The sequence below is a fragment of the Giraffa tippelskirchi genome, chromosome 5 (genome assembly GCF_054371585.1).
Source record: "Giraffa tippelskirchi isolate mGirTip1 chromosome 5, T2T-mGirTip1v1.2.pri, whole genome shotgun sequence".
Lineage (NCBI taxonomy): Eukaryota > Metazoa > Chordata > Mammalia > Artiodactyla > Giraffidae > Giraffa > Giraffa tippelskirchi.
In genome coordinates, this window is record NC_137279.1 from 178,564,739 (window position 1) to 178,585,997 (window position 21,259).

The 21,259-nt window shown below is 47.5% G+C and overlaps 1 protein-coding gene across 1 annotated transcript in view; it reads left to right on the forward strand.

The window, feature by feature from the left end:
* HIVEP3 (HIVEP zinc finger 3) overlaps nucleotides 1–21,259 on the forward strand; it is a 410,518-nt gene that overhangs the window by 301,598 nt on the left and 87,661 nt on the right. The window contains exon 3 of the mRNA XM_081492346.1: nucleotides 13,838–14,035. The gene's annotated coding sequence lies outside the window, so the exon portion shown is untranslated. The remainder of the gene's footprint in view (nucleotides 1–13,837; nucleotides 14,036–21,259) is intronic.

Below are 21,259 nucleotides of genomic sequence, written 5' to 3' on the forward strand. Positions count from 1 at the left end.
AAGAATAAGTAATGATGGAGTTAGGTCTTTAATTACAATGATGATGAATGCTATGCAGGGAATGATCGGAAGTTGTGAGCTGTGGGCGGTTGTGCAGGTTGTGTACTGCACAACTGCACATAGCAGTCCTTCAATGGGGCCTCCAATAGGGAGTTTACAGTATAATTTGGAAGACCAGACCAGTATATCCTTAAAGCACCAGTACAAGATCACGGATGACAAATGGGAACAACAGGCTAGAAGAAGGGACCAGAACTGTGGCACTTGTTCCTTCTTCCCCAAGGCCCTCACCTTTTCTCCCGCCCTGTTTGATAATCAGATCACATGCAGTCAAGCTTTCACTGGGAGTCTCAGGGGAGGAGCCCTGCATCCAGAGAGCCTGGAAGACCAGGAGGAATGAGGCGTTGCCCGATCTTGGGGGGGGCAGAGATTCTGTTGTCCTGGACAGGGTTCAAAGGCATGAAGGCCTGTGATAGCAGGTGGGACTGGAATATTCAGAAATAAAGGCTTCTCTGCATGTAAGAGCTGTCTGTCCAGCTCTCAGCATCATCTACTTTCTAGAATAGTGGACCTGGAAGGAGCCTGGCTTCTAGAAATTAGGTGTCTCCCTCCCACCAGTGTTCTGCGTGGCCTTGTACTCCACACATCTTTGAACGTGTCCACATGTGTGAAGAAAGCATGGGCAGCTGAGTGTTGCTTTTCTAAACTGTCCTGGCTGTCTGTCGGGCAAGGCCAGCTCCCTGGCAGCCTTGCTGCGACGTCCCAGGGGCCAGTGCCACTCCTACCCCACACGAGTTGGGAAACTTGAATCATCCCTTCACCTCTCTGAGCCTCACTTTATCTGTTAGATGAGAGTGAGAAAGACCCATCTTACCCAACTGTTAAATTCAAAGGGAAGGACCGATGTGTGCAAGGACGTTTTAAATCCCTGGTTTATATGGACATAGAAATCACCACCTTGTGAGGGCTTTCCTTCAAGAATCAGAAGACCATATAACGTAATTCCAGAGTGAGAGATCCATCCTGGCTTACGGGAGAAGCAGAGAAAGGCACATGGTTTTCTCTGCTTGTTTTCCGTTAATTGGGAAGAGTTATTCTGACTAGTAAATAAATCAATTCCTTGGCAGGGAGTTGAAACAGAAGGAGACCTCAGAGGTGGGCCTGTTCTAATCTTAGACAGAGGGGAAACTGGGGGCTCAGGAGGAACGTGACTTCTCCTTGGTCACATGGCCAGTTAAAGGCAGAGCTGAGGTCCTGCCCACCTCCGTGTGCCCCACACCCTCCCCTATATTATGGGAGTTTAGCTGTGTAAAGAATGGGTAGGTAGACTCAGCCTGACAGGGAAACAAGAGGGTGGCCCCCGTGAGGAGTAAGAGGACTAGAAGGTGGGCATAGTCTGGACAGGAGTGCTCAGGCTGGGCAGGAAGGAGGCAACAGTATGGAAAGTCTTAGTTCCAAGTAGCCAGAGGCAGAATACCCTTTAGATTCTCCTCCTCCTGGAAGTGCCCCAAAACCTCAACCCATCTCCAGGTTCCCAGGATGTGCAGCCGCCACAAAGGCAAGCCTTAGGCTGTCCAGGGTCTGGGGCTGCAGCATAGACAGAGATGTTGGGGACCCTGGAAAAGCCCTTTGGTCTAAGTGGACCCTGGGCCTGCCGGTTTGGCAGAGTCACCTGTTGCTTGTCCTGGAAAGTGAGTTCCTGAATGTGATGATGTCAGGGGCAACACCCTGGAAGGCAGGCCAGTAGGGGTTGTTTTCTGGCTGTTACTCATCACTCATTCACTCCGCACACCAAGCGCTGTGCTAACAAGCACGGAGGTACACAGATGGTACACGTTGTTCTTACCCTAAAGGCACTCGCTCTCTGCGGGGAAGATGGACTCACAGGAAGATAATATCACAGCGTAATGGAGTCAGTGTTGCACCACAGCTCTGGGTGGAGGGTCAGTGGCAAGAGAGAAAGAGGTTCCAGCCCAGTGCCTGGATGTTGGAAAGGCTAAGGGAAAAAGAGGAATTGCTGGGGCTAAGCTTTCAAAGGATGGGTGGGAGTGTGCCTGGTGGAGAGGGGAGGGAGGACCTTCCTGAACAGAATTTTGAACCTGGGTAGAAGGTGGCATGTCCAGCCTTTAGGTAGCTAAAGAGTAAGGAGTAAGCAAGAGTGTCATCTGATGAGTGAGGCTGGAAGGTCATGTGACCATATGGAGAAGAGGGTCCAACACTTTCTTAAGGAATCTGGATTTCTAAGGGTGGTCAGCAAGCATCAGAAGTGGTTATGACACACTGTGATACCCACTTACCCATGCCACTCTGCATGGCATGGAGAGTGGAGCCAGTGGCAGTGGATGCACAGGAGCCCAGGGGCTTGAGAGACTCTTACAGAGAGAATTCACTGGGAACCTGGGGAAAGTCACAGGTGTGGAAAAGGAAGAAGTCAGCTATGGCTCCTGGACTTCTCAGGATGCCTCGTGGGGTCTCTGTGCTGAGGTTCAGGATCCCGTCCAGGGCGATGGGCTGCTTACCTGGGACTCAGCAGTGGTACTAGGGTTGGGCTGGAGCTGTGAGCCCATGGAGGCCCTGACTGACGGCTCGTCCGCTGGTTCCCTCAAGAAGAACACGTGGATGCTGTGGAGCTGTTGATTCATCTTCACCAGCACACCTACACCCAGGGGCAGTCAATTGAGAGAACTCAGAGTGTATCTTCTCATTCATTCTCATGAATGATGCTCAAAGTTCTGTGTGTGATACAAAGATGAATCACACACATTCTAGTCCTGTCCTCAAAGGTCGTGTGGTTTGTGTGTGATGCTGATAAACATTTGTATAAGTGCTATATTCCACAAACACAGGGGAGAAAAGGGAAAGGCCACAGGAAAGAGACCGCGTGCTGTAAATGACAAGTCATTTCTGGCCAGAGAGGGAAGGGCATGGAGGGCTTCGTGGAGGAGGTGGCATCTGAGCTGGGCTCACTTGGGTGATTGTGGTTGTATTTGGCCACAGTGAAATGGAGAAGAGTGTTTCAGACAGACAGAGCTGTACAGAAATAGGCAAACTGTGAGCATAATAGTTTGGCTGGAGCAGGGGTTGTCTAGGAGGGCACTGATGTCAGGGGCAACCAGGCTATTAGTGGAGGAGATCCCAAGTATAGACTTTATAGGAAGAACCACTCAGAACTTTGGGACAAGAAGGGGCATGGTAAGAGCTGAGTGTTGGGACAGTTTATCTGACCTTATGGAGAGGGTGACAGTTCAGAAGCTTCTATGTATTGGTCCAGAGGAGGGGATGACCACTGAGATCTTTACAGGGTGATGGAAAAAGAGGACTCCATATTTATTGACTTTCATTGAGGCTTTAGGCTGGGCATTGTTCTAAGCACTTTATGTGGATAAACTGAGTCTCCCCTTAGTCCAGCCATTCAGGTGCTACTGTTTTTCCCGTTTTACACATTAGTTCACCGAGACTCAGAGATGTTAGGTAAGTAACCTATCCCTAGGAGGGTCACACAGCGATGAAGTGGAGGAGACAAGAGATTCAAACTCGGGGCCTGTCCTCTTAAATTCCACCTTAGACATAGCTTCCCAAGGGGACTGAGCCAATGAAAGGTGGCCCAGCCAGGGCTGAGACAGTTCCTCCCACCTGTCAGACCCCTAGCCCCAGAACGGTGGGGCTGTCTGGCTCTGAGGGCTGACCCTGGCGCTCCCCATCCCCCTGTGGGGGGCAGGGTGGAACCTGGGCTTGGGCGTGATTTGGTTCACCGATTCGAAACAGCCTACGTATAGGTGATGACAATGTAAATAACTGATGCAATGGAAACTTTCTATGGAAAAAGGTACCCGCTCAAACAGCCACAAAGTCCAAAAAAAGGAAGAACAGCAGAGCAGACCCAGAGGGCTCTGTAGCAAACAGCTTCCTTTGGCACAGCCTTTTCTGTCGGCCTGAGCTCCTGAGCCAGTGGGGGGAGGGGATCATCAGCCCTGGGCAGGTGGAGAGCTAGACCAGAAGCTCCGCCTGATCCCTGGAGGGTCTGGGGTCATCAGGCTTCCCCTCTTAGCTCAGGAGGCAGCCCTGTGGATGAAGAAAGCAATAATTCCTCCAAACACACACCCTTGTTCTCATTCTGCCCCAAGGGCCTTAATTGTGATGCCTCCCCACTGTGGGCCAGTGGTTGGGGTGTCACAGTCCCCAGGTCTCCCAGGGCCTCAATCTGCTTTTTTTTTTTCCCTCCTGTGCCGTCCCTGTCAATAAGTTGCAATAGTCTTAGAATCTGAAATCTTCTTAATTTAGCACGCAAAATCATTGTCAATATAAGTAAAGCTAAAAGGTCAGTAATAACCGAAAGAGGAAGAGGAGAAGGTCATTTTTTGGAAAGTTGACTCGGTATTATTCAGTTCTTACACCCACCCGGGCTATGCACTATTGCTCCCATTTTAGAGATGAGAAGACTAAGACTTGAGGTGTTAAGTGACCTGCCTGAAGCCACACAGCAACAGAGACCAGTGGTGCCTGGTTTTAATCTAATACCAAAGCCTAGGGCTCTCCTTCTGCTGTGCAGGACTGTCCACATGTCTGTTTCTTCAGCTGTCAGATGGTAGCATCAGTGAGACAGTAAGGCACTGGGACCACCACTGGCCCATGGTAGGCATTCAACAAATGCGAGTTTCCTTCCCTGCCCCTTTTTTCTGTCTCTGCCAACTAGAGGTATGTGATGAGCCTTCCGGGTGGGGAGGGGGTGGGAAACAGCCCAAGTTTGGGGCTCCTTGGGAGAAAGGGTGGTAATCACTGATTTTTGGGCCCATCTTCCCTACTAGTTGGAGAACACCCTGTGGCAGGGACCAGTCCTTCTTCACCTTTGCACCCTAGGGTCTAGCCCAGTGACAGGGAGTATCTTGTCCAAGGTGGCGGGATGCAGTGTGGACTGTCTGTTGTACCCAGCTGCAGGAGACTTCCGGTGAAAGAGGGCCGCCACTAGGTGTGGCCTGGTATGGCAGGAAACGAGTCCTTTACCCCTCTGCCCCTGGCAGCTCTCAACACCTCAACCTCACGTGCAGCCCCTGGGGTTTCATCTGCACCTCCTCTTCCTGCCACTCTTGATTCCCCTAGACTCCTGCGCTGAGTGTCCTCCATGTGCATTCAGTGTCTCTCTCTCCCCATTCCCTGCAGTGTCTGAAAACCACGGGTATTTTTCCTGCCGAATCCCCGTGTAGTCTGTGGGACCAGGTAGTCTCACCTCTATCACTAAACAGACTCCATTACCCTGCACTTGAAGTTCTTCTTGTTCTATCCTCAACACAAGTGGAAATATATCACCAACCCCTATTTTTATAAACTCTGCTTTTACTGGAAAACTTTTCCCAGGTCTTCTCAAAGTATGTCCCACCCATCTCAAAGGCTCTGAGCTCCCCTGCCTTTCTTTCTGCTCTTTCCCTTGTTTGGGGTCACCTCATTACTCCATGAGAGAGAGATGCTTCTTGTCTGAAGGATCCAGGGGTGGCCCAGTGCACGTGGCAGGGTTCTCAGACTGGAATGCAGGCGTTTGAAGCAAAGGCGTGCATCTCAGCAAAGGGAGAAACTGAAGCCTGACCGCAGGGAAGGAGGCAGGAAGCCTTGCAGAGCCCATCCCAAAACAGGATCCAGAACGAGGAGAGGTGGACAACAGGGAGGACAGCTTGGAAGGTCTCCCACTGTAACTGAAGGAGAGCACAGGCATTAACCTAGTGCCTCTCGTAAGCTGGGGCCACGCTAGATCTCTCACACTTTGTCTCATCCAGTCCTCACAACAAACATAGGGAGGGGTGATGTTCTTCACTTTTTTACTCATGAGGAAAGAGGCTCAGAGAGGTTAAGTAATTTAGCCGAAGTTGCACAGCTATTAATGAGTGAAACCAGGGTCTGTCTGAAACCAAGCTCCTCTGATATCAGGGCTTACTCCCTGGGCTTTTCCTGTGCTACTTCTCTGGTGTTAAGTAAATGAGGCAGTAATTCTCTCCATTTCCCCTCCCAATTGCTAAGTAGCCCCTTACGATCTCCCAAGATTATGCCATGGGATTCTGCATGTGTGTTCCAGTGTCCTGGATTTGGGGGTTTTCTTATTGATTTACAGACCACCATGACAGAAATAAAAATAAAAATGAGAAAGATCCATCCTGTAGTTCCCTGCCCCAAGCAGATCAGACTCAGCTTATCCGTGTGCCGGCCCTGTCTGCAGATTCACAGTGGAGGACAGGCTGTGTGTCAGGAGGGCAGCCGTGGCCTCAGAGCTGGCCTTGTCCACTTCCTCTGGGATCGGGGTGTGAGGCCCCTTGCTGGAAACCCAGGCCCCCAGGCTTCCCTGCCAGCCCTTAGAAAGTGGCTTTGTTGTGATCTAGTGAGGCTGGCCCCTGTGGGCATCCGGGGTTTTTCTTTAACTCTTCATCAGCTGAACTTCCCCTGCAGGGATGCACCTCCAGTGCCCAGGCCGGATGTGGGGCGCCTTCCACCTGACAGCAGAGGCCATGCTCTGATGCTTTGGTTCCACAAGGAGGGTGGGGAGAGAAGAGGATGGGCCTCCCTCCTTGTGGTTTTGGGTGGGGCCTGCAGAAGAGCTGGCCCTGGTCGTTCCTGCCCTGGGTGGATGCCACCTTGCAGATGGGCCCCTCTTGCCCTAGTAAGACCTGCCCTGTTCAGCTGCTTTCTAAAAAGAAGACAGTTTTATATCATCTTAAAATTACAATTTTTAAATTCTAAAAGCAATATGTGATTTTTTTTTTTTTTAAAAAGGAAAAGAGTATAGGAATGTGTAAGGAAGAAAATGCGTGCTCTGAACCCCATTCATGCAGTCTCACCCCTAGGATGTGCTGACAACTTGATCCTGCAGGTCCTCTGTAGCTTTAACAGCTACACAGATATGTGTGTGTCTGTGATGCTGCTTTCCCCCTTTTGGCACACCATCCCATTGGTGCAATCGTAAAGAATCTGCTTGACGATGCAGGAGACACAGAAGATGCAGGTTCAGTCCCTGGGTAGGGAAGATCCCCTGGAGTGGGAAATGGCAACCAGCTTCAGTATTCCCATCTGGAAAATTCAGTGGACAAAGGCGCCTGGCAAACTACAGTCCATGAGGTCACAAAGAGCCGGACACAACTGAGCACGCACACACACATGCATTGAGGGGAAGTGTGTTTAGCAGCTAAGTGTGTAGGCTCTGGAGTGAGACAGGAACCAAGGTTCACCACCTGTCAGGTCTCTTTTCCTCACTAAGTCTCATATGGAAAGTGGGACTAGCAATAGTGCCTTCCATCCAGCAGGCTGTGAAAAGTAAGGGAGGTCACCCCATACTTGACACATCAAGTCACGATGAATTTCTATTATCAGTCAGAGTATGTATTTATTTTTAATTAAGAAAAAATATTGTCCCATTATTATACCATTGGGTGGATTTATCATCATTTACTTATTAGACCATTTCCTTGCTGATGGATATTAAGGTTGTTACCATGTTGTGTGTGCATCTGTGTAAGATGATTTGTGTGTATTTGTGTGCATGCACTTGTGAAGCTGCTGGATCAACATAAATTGTGATCACTGCTTTTCTCCAACACTGGATGGTAGCAGTCATTTTCCTCTTTACCAATCAAATGGGCAAAAGGTGATATTGATTTTTAATATATATCTTTTGGTTATTAATGAGGCCAAGCATCTTTGCATATATTTAATACACATTTTAATTTCTTGGATAATGATCTGTTTATTTCCTCTCTCCATTTCATTAACTGTTCATCTTATTGTTTTATGGGTGCTTTTTACATATTATAGATATTGACCCTGTTTTATATATGTTGCAGACATTTGTCTGTCATTTACTTGGTAACCATCAGCAGGGTCCTCTATTATATGTAGTGCTTAATTTTTGTGTGTGGTCAGTTTTGTTAATCTCTTCCTTTAAGAGTACTGAGATCTGCTTCAAGCTTTGAATGTTGTTCTCCAACACTAAATTATACAAATATTCTAACAGTTTTGGTGTTTTCTTGGATTTGCTTATATATTTTGTTTTTATCTTTGATTCTGTTGTAAGTGTGGTGCATGTACTCTATTTAAAAATAGAATTCTCCGTCCTCCCTCACTCTGTATCCCACTTTATTGTCATACCTTTTATTTTACCTACTTGTTTGTTTCCTGCTCATCTCCCCTGGCTAGACCCTCAGCTCCTCCAAAGGTGGAGACTTTTGCTGTTTTGTTCATGCCGCATATCCAGTGCCAGAATAGTGCCTAACATATAGTAGGCACTAAGTAAATATTTATCAAATGAATATACAACCAGCCAGTTGTCACCATGATCTTATTTAAATACTCCATTCTTTCTCACTAATTTGGAATTCCATCTTTGGTAGCCTTTCCTGTTTCTTCGATTGTTATTGGCCTTTCCAGATTTCCTCCCTCTTCTTTAGTTATACAACTTATAATTTTCTAAAAAGTCATCAGTTTTCAAATTCATTGACATCAAATTATGTATTTAAACTTAAAATAATTTCTCTTAAATTCCCTTAAAGCCATATTAATATACATGTTGATAATGTCTTTCTTAATGCTTATTTATGATTTTACTGATCACTGCTAGTCAGACTAGCCTGTGGTTTGTCCGTGTTGTTTGTCTCAGAGAACCAATTTCTTTCATTGTGGTTGCTGTACTTTTCTCATTTATTCGTTTTTGCTTTCAACTTGATTCATTTCTTCCATCTAGATTATTTTGCTTTATTTTATTATTTTTCAGCTTCTTGGATTAGATGCTTGATTCATTTAGTTTCAGTCTTTCTTCTTTTATTATGAAAGTATTTAAGGTTTAAATGCAGCTTTGGTTACATTCGACAGGTTTTTTAAGTAGGATTCTCAACCTTGTATGTTTATAAATACTCTGCACTTTCAGTTTTGCTGTCCTCTTTGACTCAGATTTAGTTAGCAAGGCATTTTAAAGTTGTCCTGTGTAATTTACTTTTTTATTTGCTACTTGTTAGTTTCTAATTCTATTGTATTGAGAACTGAGTTTGTGACATCTATGTTGGAATTTGAGATTTTCTTGTAGTCTAGTACAAGAACATTTAAGAAAAAGGTGTTTTGTTTCTTGAGTATATATGAAGTAAAGCTTACTATCTGCAAATCCTCTGTATTTTTCTTATATAAGGTAACTTGTACCATCAAATCTTGAGTCATGAGCTTGTTTTCTTTTGTTTTTGTTTTGCCTTCTCTTTGTAGTGCTAAGAATGTGTTATTTCATATACTTTATGGTTCTGTTGTCCAGGGTGAAGGTGAAGGTTCATGATTTTTGTTTCTTCTTGGAGAAAGACTCATTAGCAATATAAAATGCCCCATTTTATTCTAACATATTTGCATTTTGTCAGATATTAATACTAACTTACCTGCATTCTTTTGGTTACTATTTTGCCTATTGATGTCTTTTTGCTGTTTCTTTGATTTCAACCTTTATTAATTTGTATAAATAGCATATGGCCAGATTTTTTTTCCCCTACATAGTCTCTTGTCTTAAAGTAGTTTAATTTTTTTACATTCTTGTATTTACAATGTTTCGTCTTACTTTATATCTTTTGTTTATTATACTTTTCCTTTCTTGTTTTCTTTTCCCCTTCCCAACTCTTGCTGGATTAATTGAATTTATCCCCCCTCCCCCACAGTGGCTTAAAAAGGTCTGTATCTTATCTTCCTTCTAGAAATGGTTACCCTTAAATAAAAAACAAACCCGTGTTTCTATGTCAATGCCAAGAATTAAATGTTACCTAATTTCCAACAAGATGAGACCATTATTACCCACACTTGTTTAGATTCGACTGTTCATTTTTCTACTCTTACTGTTCATCATTGTTTCCTGCATATCCTGCCTTGACCTTTCTTGAATTACTTATTCTGATACAGTTTTTATTTAGTTGGAGTAATTCCTTGAGTAATTTTATTTTAAAGAAAAGATAAGTGGGTGGCATACTATTTTTAGTGCTTCTCTGTTTGGCTTTGAGACTCGGCTGAGTAACAGTTCTCAGGGTTTTAACTGTTTTCCCTCAGATCTCTGTAGTCTTGGCTCTGTTGCCCTCTAGCAGTTAATGATGTAGATGTCAAGCCCAAAGTCAATTTGATTCTCAAAATTTGTATAGACGCTATCGGAGAGGAAGCTGAGTTCATCGCTCACTGGGTAAGGGGGAACTTCACTTCTATAGCGTCTTGGCATGTCTAGAGGAAAGAGGCAAGATCTGGATTTGTTGATGGTTGGAAGTCTCTAAAACAGGTATGTCACCATAGGGCTTGACTAGGATCGTGTAAGGAATACAATACAGCAGTCCCAGACCGGTGGAAACAGTGAGGAGGAATTTTGAGATGAGGCAAGAGAAGCAGAGAAGAGCTGTTGGAGCCTTCAGCACGTTTCTGTAATGAACAGTCAGTCTATCTGCCAGGGCTGGAGTCTCGTGGCAGTAAATCATGCTCACGAAGGCAGTAAGGTGTCTGGGCTGGTGGTTTCTGTCCCCTGCCCTGTGCCCCAACTTTGGTGTTTCTGGCAACTGGAAGCATTCGCTCGTTATCTTCGGCTCTCGGGAATCCCATCCTTCCCGCCGTGCCCTGGCTCTGCTGCCTCTGTGCCAGCTTCCTGGGTGTTCGGTGGGTGGGCCATCCCTTGTGCATATTGGGTGAGACTGACTGAGCTCTGATTAGATTCTCTGTCCTTCCTACTCATGTGCTTTTCCTCAGACTTGCTGGCCAGCTGATGCTGCTGTGGATCTGTTCTTCCTTGTACATGTCTCTTTCCATTTCAGTGGTGTTAGAGGGAGAGGAGGTAGATGGATGAGCCTGGTTTGCCATATAGAACCTCAGGTGTGTGTAACATTCCCGGTGACTCCGATGCAGGTGTGCCCACCTGGCTCTCCCACCAGCCACCAGAGGCCAGAGTGGCATCGAGGTGATGCTGAATGAGAGAGAGGACAGCTGTGGCTCAGTCCTCCCACCTCAGCCCATCTTTTCCTCCAGCCACACCCTTGGGCCTGACCACATTACCTCACCGACTAAAATGGTTCAGTGACCTCACTCCCCTATAAGATCAAGGCTAGACTATCACATATACCAAGTTCTTTCCCTCCCAACTCTCCCCTCATGAGTTATCACTGCCCCTCAGCTCTAACCAGAGGGACAGAGTGCAATTTCTTGAACGTTCGGTCAGTTTGGGGGGCGCGCCCTTTGTTTGAAACGCCCTCTCTCTTTCTCACACATTCGACACCATCAGAACTGACTGCTCCTTCCTTTACACCTTTACCACATGGCAGCTTAGAACCAAGGATGCTATAATGCATTTCTTTGACTTCTTGCCCCTCCCACGTCCTCACCGCCAGCTGTGATCCCCTTGAAGGGAGGGACTGAATCTTTGCTGTCTTTTATCTCCAGGATCTACTACCCAGCCTAGCCCCAAGTAGGCACTGAATGCACATCAGTTAAATGAACAAACAGCCAAATTAGGTTCTAAAGAGAATTGTTCTATGCTGACTGTGTGGGACACACCATGCCAGCTCTAGGGGTAGGGGAATGAGTCAGATGACCCGCCCCAGGTGTATGCTTTGTGTGTGCGCTCAGTTGCTCAGTAGTGTCTGACTCTGTGACTCCATGGACTATAGTCTGCCAGGCTCCTCTGTCCATGGGATTTTTCAGGCAAGAATACTGGAGTGGGTTGGCATGCCCTGCTCCAGGGGATCTTCCCGACCCAGGGATTGAACCTGCATCTCCTGTAACTCCTGCATTGGTAGGCAGGTTCTTTACCACTGTGCTGCCTGGAAAGCCCTACCAAGGCTTTAAGACTCCTGGAATCTGTGGGAAGAGAGGGTGCTGTTACATATTCTGAGAGGCCAGCAAATGTGCTGTGGATATTCTGGGGAGGCAGGACTTGAGTCCAGTTTGGGGTGAGCTGGCTGAGCTTTCTGAGAAAGGTGGGTAGGATTTGGCCAGGTAGACATGGTTATAGGGGAGGGGAGTAGATGTGAACAAAGTTCAGAGGTGGGAAAGCATGGACTATGTTTATAAGATAACATGTTCTGAGATCTTGGTATTTCTATACTGGAAGGGATAGAGATAACTCTTTTTATTAATAATTTGAGATCTATTGGAGGGCGTGAGGTCAGATCTGGGGATGGTAGAAAAATGTGAAGTCATAAGAAGTTTGGATGACTTGGACAACAGAATCAGGAAAGAATAGACAGGAGCCACAGAGCAAGTTCCATTACACTTCTGGGTGGTGGTGTGATGCTGCTCTGGAGTGTGGGATGGGGCTGGCTGGATTTGAGAGCAGTGGATAAAGCAGGGAGGGGACAGCAGAGGGGTCTTGGTTAGCTGTGCCTTCATAGGAATCAGCAGTAGGATGTAGTTGCCAAAACATGAACTATTCCAAAGCTGTGTCAATAAAAACATGGTGCCCGAAAGAAGAAAGGTAACAGTGCCCCAGACCTGCATGCAGGTTACCCCAGACCTAAATTACTAGAATAATGAAATAGTATCCATAGTATGACATGGACCGAGCCACGTGCCAGGGATTGGTCCAGACCTTTTAGGTGTATGGAATCGTTAAACCCCTGGGAGCTACTTGTCATTCTTAGCCCCTCTTATCAGGCACAGCAAGGCTCAGCAACTTTGCAAAGCAGAGGTAATGAGGAGAAGGCCTTAAGTAGAACCCAGGTATCCTGGCCCTAGGAGCCAGGATACCCACACTCAGTTGCCATTTCACATTGCCTCCAGCAGACACACCAGAGTACAGAGTGGTGACTCTAGATTCAACTAGAATGCCTAGGCTTTCTAGATCATGAAACACATTCCTCTGCATGTTCTTGTTTGATTCTTAAATCAGCCCGGTAAGTTGGTTATTAAAAACTGATGCAGTAAACGTTGCCTCCCTTGGCCCTCAATGCTCTGTTTTGTTTGGTGATTTGGGGAGTACAATGAGCTCTTATGTCTATTATTGTGTTTAATTCTCACCCAGGCCCCACTATGAGTCACTTTTGCAGGTTGTCTTGGTTTTCTCTTGCTGTGTAACAAATTACCTCCAACCCAATGGCTAAAAACAAGCCTCCTTTGTAAGCTCAAAGTCCTATAGTTCTGAAGTCTGGCACAGAGTGGCTGGGTTCTCTGCTCACGGCTGCAATCAGGGTATTTGTAGCCTGAGTTCTCATCTGAAGGCTCAGAGGGAAATTTCACTTTTCCAGACTCATTCACTTGTGTGAATCCATGTCCTAGGGTGTTGCCAGGGTTCAGCAGAGGGTTACTCTCAGCTCCAAGAGGCTGCCCTCAGGTCCTTACCAGACAGCCTCCTCCATCTGCAAGTCAGCAAGTGCATGGCGAATTCTTCCCCTGATTCTAAGCCCTATGACTTCCTCTTTTGTGATCAACCAGAGACAACTCTGCTTTTAAAGGATTTTCTCAATTAGGTCAAGCCCATGGAATAATCTCCCTATTTAAGGTCAAGTGTGCCTATAACATAACCTAATGGTAAGAGTAAGATCCATCATATTCACAGTCCTGAGGATCATGCAGGATGTGTTCACCAGGGAGACAGGAAACCTAAGCACCATCTTAGAATTCTGCCTGCTTGCTGATGAAGAAATAGAGGCTCAGAGAAGTTTGGTGTCTGATACAAGGTAGAACATGGTAGGCACCGGGGCTACCACACCACACCTTCTCCCCAGGCCACTTGGGAATCTGTCCCTGCCCCAAGACAAGCAGCCTGGGAGAAGCTGGGGGCCTGGGCCATCTGGGACCAGGCGGATATTGTTCTATGTGTAAAGAAGTTGACCAGGCAAACTCTTTGATCATGTTTCTTGACCATCCCCTGCAGGATTCGAAGCACGAACCCGGCAGCCTCCAACTAGTTCATGGAGGAGCCTCGAGAGATACTGGCCAGGCGAGCTCTCCCTTGCAGAGGGAAGAACAGAGTGTGAGAGGAGGCAGCTGCCACAGGAGTGGACATGAACGCTGGTTTTCAAAGAGAACAGCGTTTTAGTTTTGGTCATCGCAAGTGGTGCCTTCAACACAGGTAGGAAACAGGTGGTCCTCAAATACGCTTGCTGGGGGCTCCACGTGGCCTTTCTTGCCTGAGCTTGCTAGAGTCCCTCCTCTTTATAATGGATGATGGTGATGATGATGGTGGTGATGATGGTAAAATGGATGATAATGGTGACGAGGTTTGATGATGATGCCTTCCTTGAGCCTCTGTGAAAGCTGGACCTCCTCGGGACTTCCTTGGTCGGGAGTACAGTAGAAACCTTGAAAATCAACACTCTTTTACTGCCACACACTGTCTCCCCTCAGATGCAGTTCTGTCTCTCCAGTCCCTCAGTTTCCATTCTGTCCTTGGCAACAACTCCTCTTAAGGGACCACAGTATCCCTTCATACCAGCCTCACTGTATCTCCTGCTGGCCAGAGCTCCACCCACTTCTCTGTGCCCCCGCACCCCGATGGCTCTTGGCTACAACGCCACCTCCCTAGTCAGAGGATCATAACAGAGCAGCATCTTTCAGGGTCCTCCTGGATGTGAAGAAACGATATCGGGTTCCCGGTTTGGCCTGCATATTAGAATCACCTGGAATTTTTAAAAATTTCAATGGCAGGGCCCCACCTTCAGACAGACTGACAAAATGGGCCTGGGAAAGGCCCCAGCATGGCTAGGTGCTCTCTCTCTCTCTCTCTCTCTCTCTCTCTCTCTCTCTCTCTATATATATATATATATATATATATATATATATATATATATATTTCATTTAAATCATTTTTAGCTCTTCAGGTATGAGTTGTGGTTTCAGGTTATAAGTTCAGGCTGTGGTTCAGTTTAGGTGTGTTCTGTTAGAAGCTCTTTGGGTCAGGAATATAAATCTTTGGATGTTTTGTCTGGCCATGGAGTACATCAGAATCATCCAGGGAGAAGGAGAGGGAGGGAAGGAGTGCCTGGGTTTTTAAAAAAAAAAGGGAAGAAAATAGATTTTTTTAACCCACCCAGACATGCTCTCTGCATCAGGCTCTCGGGGGCTGGGGACACAGGGATCTGTATTTTTATGTTGGTCTAGCCGAGGTCTGGGTGCTTGGGGCCTCTCTCTGGGGCCCTTGGAGATGCCTGTCCTGTGTTTGGGTCTGTGGGCTCAGCTGGGAGTCCCAGCGGGTGCTTCCCAGCCTGGTGTGCCATGAGCGGTTCTCTTTCTCTTCCTTTAGGCAGAAGTTTTCTCACCTACAGAGAGGAGGATAGGGCCTCTGGCAACCCTCAGAGACAGCCTCTCTGTAGCTGTCTGAACTGTCGGGGGCCTGGGCCTGGGCCTCTGCGCACAGCTCAGCAGTGCCACGTGGACCCCTTAGACCCAGGCTATGATCAGGGTTCTCCAGTAGAGGTGGAGGAATTATCCCCCGGACTCTAAGGAAGGGTGCCTTGGCATTTGAGCCTAGTTTGAGGGGAGGTGTAAATGTGGAACTTAATAGTGGAGCCTCTGGATCTTCCCAAGTTCAAATCCCAGCTTCAGCATTTACTGGTTTAGGAGGCAGGTTGCTTAGTTTCTGCCTCATGTTTCTTGCTTGGGAGATAGGAGTCGTGGCCCTTGCCTCACAGGGCTGCTGAGCACGTACTGGTGAGGCCCTGGGATGTTGCCAGACACCTAGCCAGGGCTCCCCAAGGTGGGCAGCCCTACAACTCATGCAAGCAGGTTGTGCCACTTTGCCCTCCTCACTGCAGCCCTGTGACGAGTCAGCCAGGCTCTGCCTCCTGATCCCAGTGCCTGAGTTCATCAGAGAGAGTTAGGGTGAAATTAAGGGTTGATGCTGCACACAGGGCCTGGACACATTGCAGACAAGATTTAGTCCTGCAGAAACCCCAGTGAGGCTGGTGCTATTGCCGCTTTTGTACAGATAAGGAAACTGAACACAGAGAGGTCCAGTAATTTAAAGAGTCACACATCTAGCAAGGAGCGGAGCCTCTGGCTACAAAAGATCCAGCACTTTCTTCTCCACTAACATGCTTCCTGAAGAATGGCAGTAACATCTTCAAGGATGACTCCTGCCCCAGGGATATCTGTGTTTTGATAGAAATCAGTAGTATCATAATACGTACGAATGGGTCCCCCTTCCTCGGCATCCTGGGATACCTTGTGGTACCTTGATTTAGCATTTGTCTCCTTTCATATCCATCGCATACATGGTCTGCTCCACTGGCAATCTCAGGGCAGGATCTGGAATTAGGCAGCTTGGTGTACAGTAGATATCTGAACTAAGCTGGAAATAGAAACTTCTGAGGGTTGCAGGCAGAGATATGGGGACACTGTTGTGGGGAATGCAGATGGAGAATCCTCCCCAGACCTGGCACTAGCCCTCTCCTACTTTACTCTCACACTCTCTTTTTTTGTCCACGGAGTCCCTGCCAGCTGCATGGAAGAATCTTTAGGAGATGGGACTGACCCAGAGGGAAACGAGCTGTCAGTTCCAGCAAGAAATCTTGTCCCCACCCCTTCCCGTGCTCCCTCTGGGGAACACAAGCATATGTGACTAATGGGGTGCTGACTCAGTGCTTCTGAAGTGTCCAGGCGCACAGGGCCCACTGCTGGCACAGGTTCCCCCAGCCACCAGCGGGGAAGCTAGAATACCTGGCATCTGAGTGAGGTGGAGAGCTCAGGCCCAGGCTGGCAGGGGTGCCAGGCAGGAGCCAGCCATGTGCCAGCCTTCAGTGGCCTTGCAGAATCCCTCATGCCAGCGGTGGTGGGGGCATGGGGGGTGGTAATTAGCACCATTTGAGGCTTGGAAATGAATATGTTGGATTATATATTTGTGGAGTCATGGCCCCTTGCATTTAGTACAGTCCTGGACTGGGGCTCTCTCCAGAATAAATGTGATTTCTGAATGAGTGATTAGAGGGTGAATCTAATTTGGAAATGGGTATGAAAGCATTTTCTCAGCAGCAAAGCTTTCTGCTAGTAGTTTTCAAGCTTTTAGAGTTTTAGAAGCCATTTAAAAAAGTCAAATCCTGCACGGAATGCCAAGTTAAAGTGGTAGTTTGTTAACACCCATTTATTTTCTAAGTTCAGAATTTTAACATCTATTTATTATGAGCATCCATTAACAGAGCAATGATTCAGCTTTGATGCATAAAAATATTAGAAGCTCAGGGTCTAGATCAGGCATCAGCAAACTGCAGCCTATGGGCCTAACCCAGGCTGCTGCCTGATTTGTGTAAATGAAATCTTTTTGGAACACCGCCATCCCATTCGTTTAAACATTATTTATGGCGACTTTCCCACTCTAATGGCAGAGTTGAGGAGTTGTGACAGAGACTGTCTGTCCCACAAAGCCAAAAATATTTACTCTTTGGCCCTGTATAGAAGAAGTTTGCTGGTGTCTGTTCTAAATGGTCGTTGAATCGGTATATCAGCTGTAACATCCAGGATCACTTGGTCTTTTTTTGTTTTGTTTGGCTCGGTTGCATGGTATTAAGAAAGTTCTAAATCGTGTCAATAAAACGATGTGAATTAGTAACAGATTTCTCACAGCCAACTGTGCAGCCCAGGATGAGCCTTTAGTTTAATGTTATGTGGACATTTGGGGAGGAGGAGACGGGAATTCTGGTTTGCATCACTAACAGTATCAAACATTTGCTTGAATTCCTTCTTCTTACAACACTCAGGAAGCATACAGTCATTTGTGACATCTTTGTGGTAATCCATGTAATCCATTCTCATATCACTGAAAGCTTTAGCATGTACTTGTTTGTGTGGTTTTACAGAAGTGTGTATCGTCCTGAATTTCAAAAACAACAACATAAAGATGCCCAGTAAAGAGCTCCAATCTTTCTAGTTGAAGACACATTTCAATCCTGAAGTTCCAGATCCACCAAGATCTGCACAAACCACATTCAGCTGGCCACATCCGTTGTTAAGTGTGCCATCGAACACCTTTGGATGTGCAGGTCTGTTTTCCCTAACAGTTTTAACAGGAGTCAAACTATATTTTTAGGATAAAATTCTCACATGACATTTGAAGAACCTCTGAAACACCTCTGCAGGACACGATTTGAAAACCGGTCCTTCAGCAAATATTGGTGGTTCTCTTTTCTGTGCTGAAGGATAACGATGGAGCCAAGGATGCTGAGGGTTGGGGTTGGGAGGCCGAGGAGAAAGTAGTGAAAGATGGCAGAGGACAGAAGTGAGGTGATGCTGTCAATGGCAGAGAGGCTCCTGGTGCAGCGGAGGGGCATCAGTAATAGAAAAAGTACTTGGGAAACACAGAGAAGTCCCAGGAGCCCCTGCTGAAGCTGGGAGGTGTTTCCTAACTATTGATGACCTAAACACAGTTCTCTAGGGCTGCTCTAACAACTTCCAGCCATAGGCTCAGAAGGAAAGGTCCAGAAGATTAAAATATGCTCAAAGAAATGGTAGGGGAGGATGTGGAAGGCACATACAAACCGCTTCTAATCATCATGCTGAGGGCCTTTGAGGCCAGTCAGCAGATCCAGACAGGGGAAGGGAGCAAGGGAGATGAAAATGGGTGACAGAGGGGTCCTCTGGGTCAGCTCACTAAATCGATTTATGCAGGAGAACACGTGAGCATGGACAGTACTTGCCAGTGACCTGAATGGGGACAGATGTCAAGGCCCCAAGGAGGGGGTGACTGGGGTTGGACAGTGGCTTTGGGCATTCAAGGCAAAGCCCACACAGCCAGGAATAAAACCCAGGAGTCCCAGCTCCCGGGCCCCCTGCCTTCCCTTGGTGGGCACAGAGAAGGGAGGGGCAGGCTGGTGGCTTCGGGAGGCTGTGGGCTGGAGAAGGCCTCTCACAGATAAAAAAGCATGAGTTCTTTCTGAGGTTTTGCTGCTCACCCCATAGAAAAAGAACATTTTTAGATTTTAAAAGGATGACCTCATTTTTTTTTCTTATTTACATAGCCCTGTTTGTTTATATAGCCCTTTAAAAATAGCCAGCGTGTGCTAAGCTTAGTGCTCCCTCCCACCACCAGCGGCAGAGCCACTGTGTGGGGAGAAACACCTTTTCATCTAAGAGAGGGGCAGCCTTGTTTCCGAGGACAGATGGGAGCAAAACGGGACAGGTAGGAAGTTTCGTGGTTTTTCATGTCGCTCTTCCAAAATAGCCACACGCCTGCCTCCCACTTCCTGCCCGACTCGACGCAGATCGATTTTCTCCTGCCGAAGACTTGTGTTCCGTGAATTCTCAGCTAAGCTTGAAGGGATCTGTCAACAAGCAAACAGGCTTGAGCCCAGAGACCCTGAGCTTGGCATTTTGCATCCCAACTCTGCTGCTTCCCAGCTGTGTGTCGTTGGGCAAGCTGCTTCCCGTCTCTGGGCCCCGTCTGTGAGATGGGGATAACAACACTACCTGCAGTGGCTGTGCCGATTAAATGAGGGAGTACGTGTGAAAGGCTTAACCTGAAGCGGGCACGCAGCAACTCTTAGTAACCCTCTCAATCAACAGCAATTGTGATAGCCATCCCCTCACCTGGACAGTTCATTACAGCAGCCTCCCAGCCATCTTCCCTTCCTGTCGGCTTGTCTGCTCCAGCCCATCCCTGTGCTGGCCCAGAGTAATACAAAGATGAAGCACCAATCTGACCATGCTGTCTCTTACTTAAAATCCACCCACAGTTTTCAACCACTATGGCCGGGATCCGCAGAACTTTCTCAAAATGGCCAGATGTAAATCTTTTAAGCTCGGCCGCCCCCCGTACAGCCTCTTGCAGCTACTCATCTTTGCCATTGTAATGTGGAAGCGGCCTTGAACAATGTGTTGTGTAGAAGAACGGGCGTGCCTGAATTCCAGTAAAACTTCATGGACAAAAACAGGCAGCGGGCTGGATTTGCCAACCCCTGACCTACAGGACGAGTCTAACTCCTTAGCTCAGCATTCCCAGCCCAGCGGTTCCTATCATCTCCATCCCTCTTACTCCTCCTCCCCGGCTCTGGTGGAACTCCTCATGCTTGACCCCTTGCACATTCTTTCTGGACTTTCCTCCTCTGCCTCCAGTGTGCCCCTCCCCCATGGCATTAGGAACCTTTGCTCTGGGATTCTGTGGTCCCCTGTCTTCACCCCTACTCTGTTTTCACTGTTAAAGAGGGCATCCCCAGGCAGGGACTCTGCCTTCCCCCTTCCTATGACACTGCAGTGCAGCTTCGGCCTTTGTAGATGCTCAATAAGCATTTGTGTTTGAACACAAATATCTGTGAGGCAGATGGGTACCCTCGGGGAACTTAGACTGGTTAGGAAGCTAGAATGTGAGCTGGTGAAAAGCCAGCCAGGGTACTGATTACAAATCAGAGGAAGGAGAAGGCATTTGAGTCGGACCTTACAGTGTAGACAAAAGACAGTCAGAGACAGGGAGGTCAGGAAGGTTTTCTGTGCTGGGGAAATGGCAGGAGAAGATCAGACTCAGTTTTGGGTTCAGGGTGATGAATTGACAGACCAGTAGGGTGAGGGTCTGATCAGGGACTGGGGTGGGTCGTTAGGGAATTTGGACTTTCTCATGTGAGCCAGAATTTCCCTAAGTGTGATCCACAGCTCTCTCTCTACTCCAAGCTCTCTCTCTACTCCAACAGAATTGCTTGGGCTGTTACTTTAAAATGCAGCTTCTAGGATTCTGTCTCAGACTGGAGGCTAGGAGCTGCAGGGGGGTTAAGGCCACGGTCTATAAGAGGCTGCAACATGTTTGGGGGTGATGGTCATAAACTGATGATCTTCACATGGACATCACCTGTGGGTATCACCGCCAGGCTAAGGAGAGGCAAGGTAGGAATTCTTATCTTCTCCCAAAGCAGAGGAGGACAGCCAAGCTCAGAAACAGCAAGTGACTTGCCCAAGGTCATACTGCAAATTACTTGGAGATATAGGCCTGACTAGTTTTGGAACATGGCCTGGGGTGGTCCTAGAGGTTTCACAGAGGGAGGAGGACTCATGGGGACTGTCCCCAGGGCCAAGACAGCGAGAAAGTGAAAGTGTTAGTCACTCAGTTGTGTCCCACTCCATGTGACCCATGGACCAGCCAGGCTTCTCTGTCCATGAAATTCTCCAGGCAAGAATCCTGGAGTAGGTAGCCATTCCCTTCCCCAGAGGATCTTCCCAACCCAGGGATTGAACCTGGGTCTCCTGCATTGGAGGCAAATCCTTTACCGTCTGAGCCACCAGGGAAGCCCCCAGATGTTGAACAAATGAGCAAATGGGTGGGATGGGTGGATGGATGGACAATATGGGGGCAGAGGAGACTGGAGTTCTGAGGTAGTTCTGA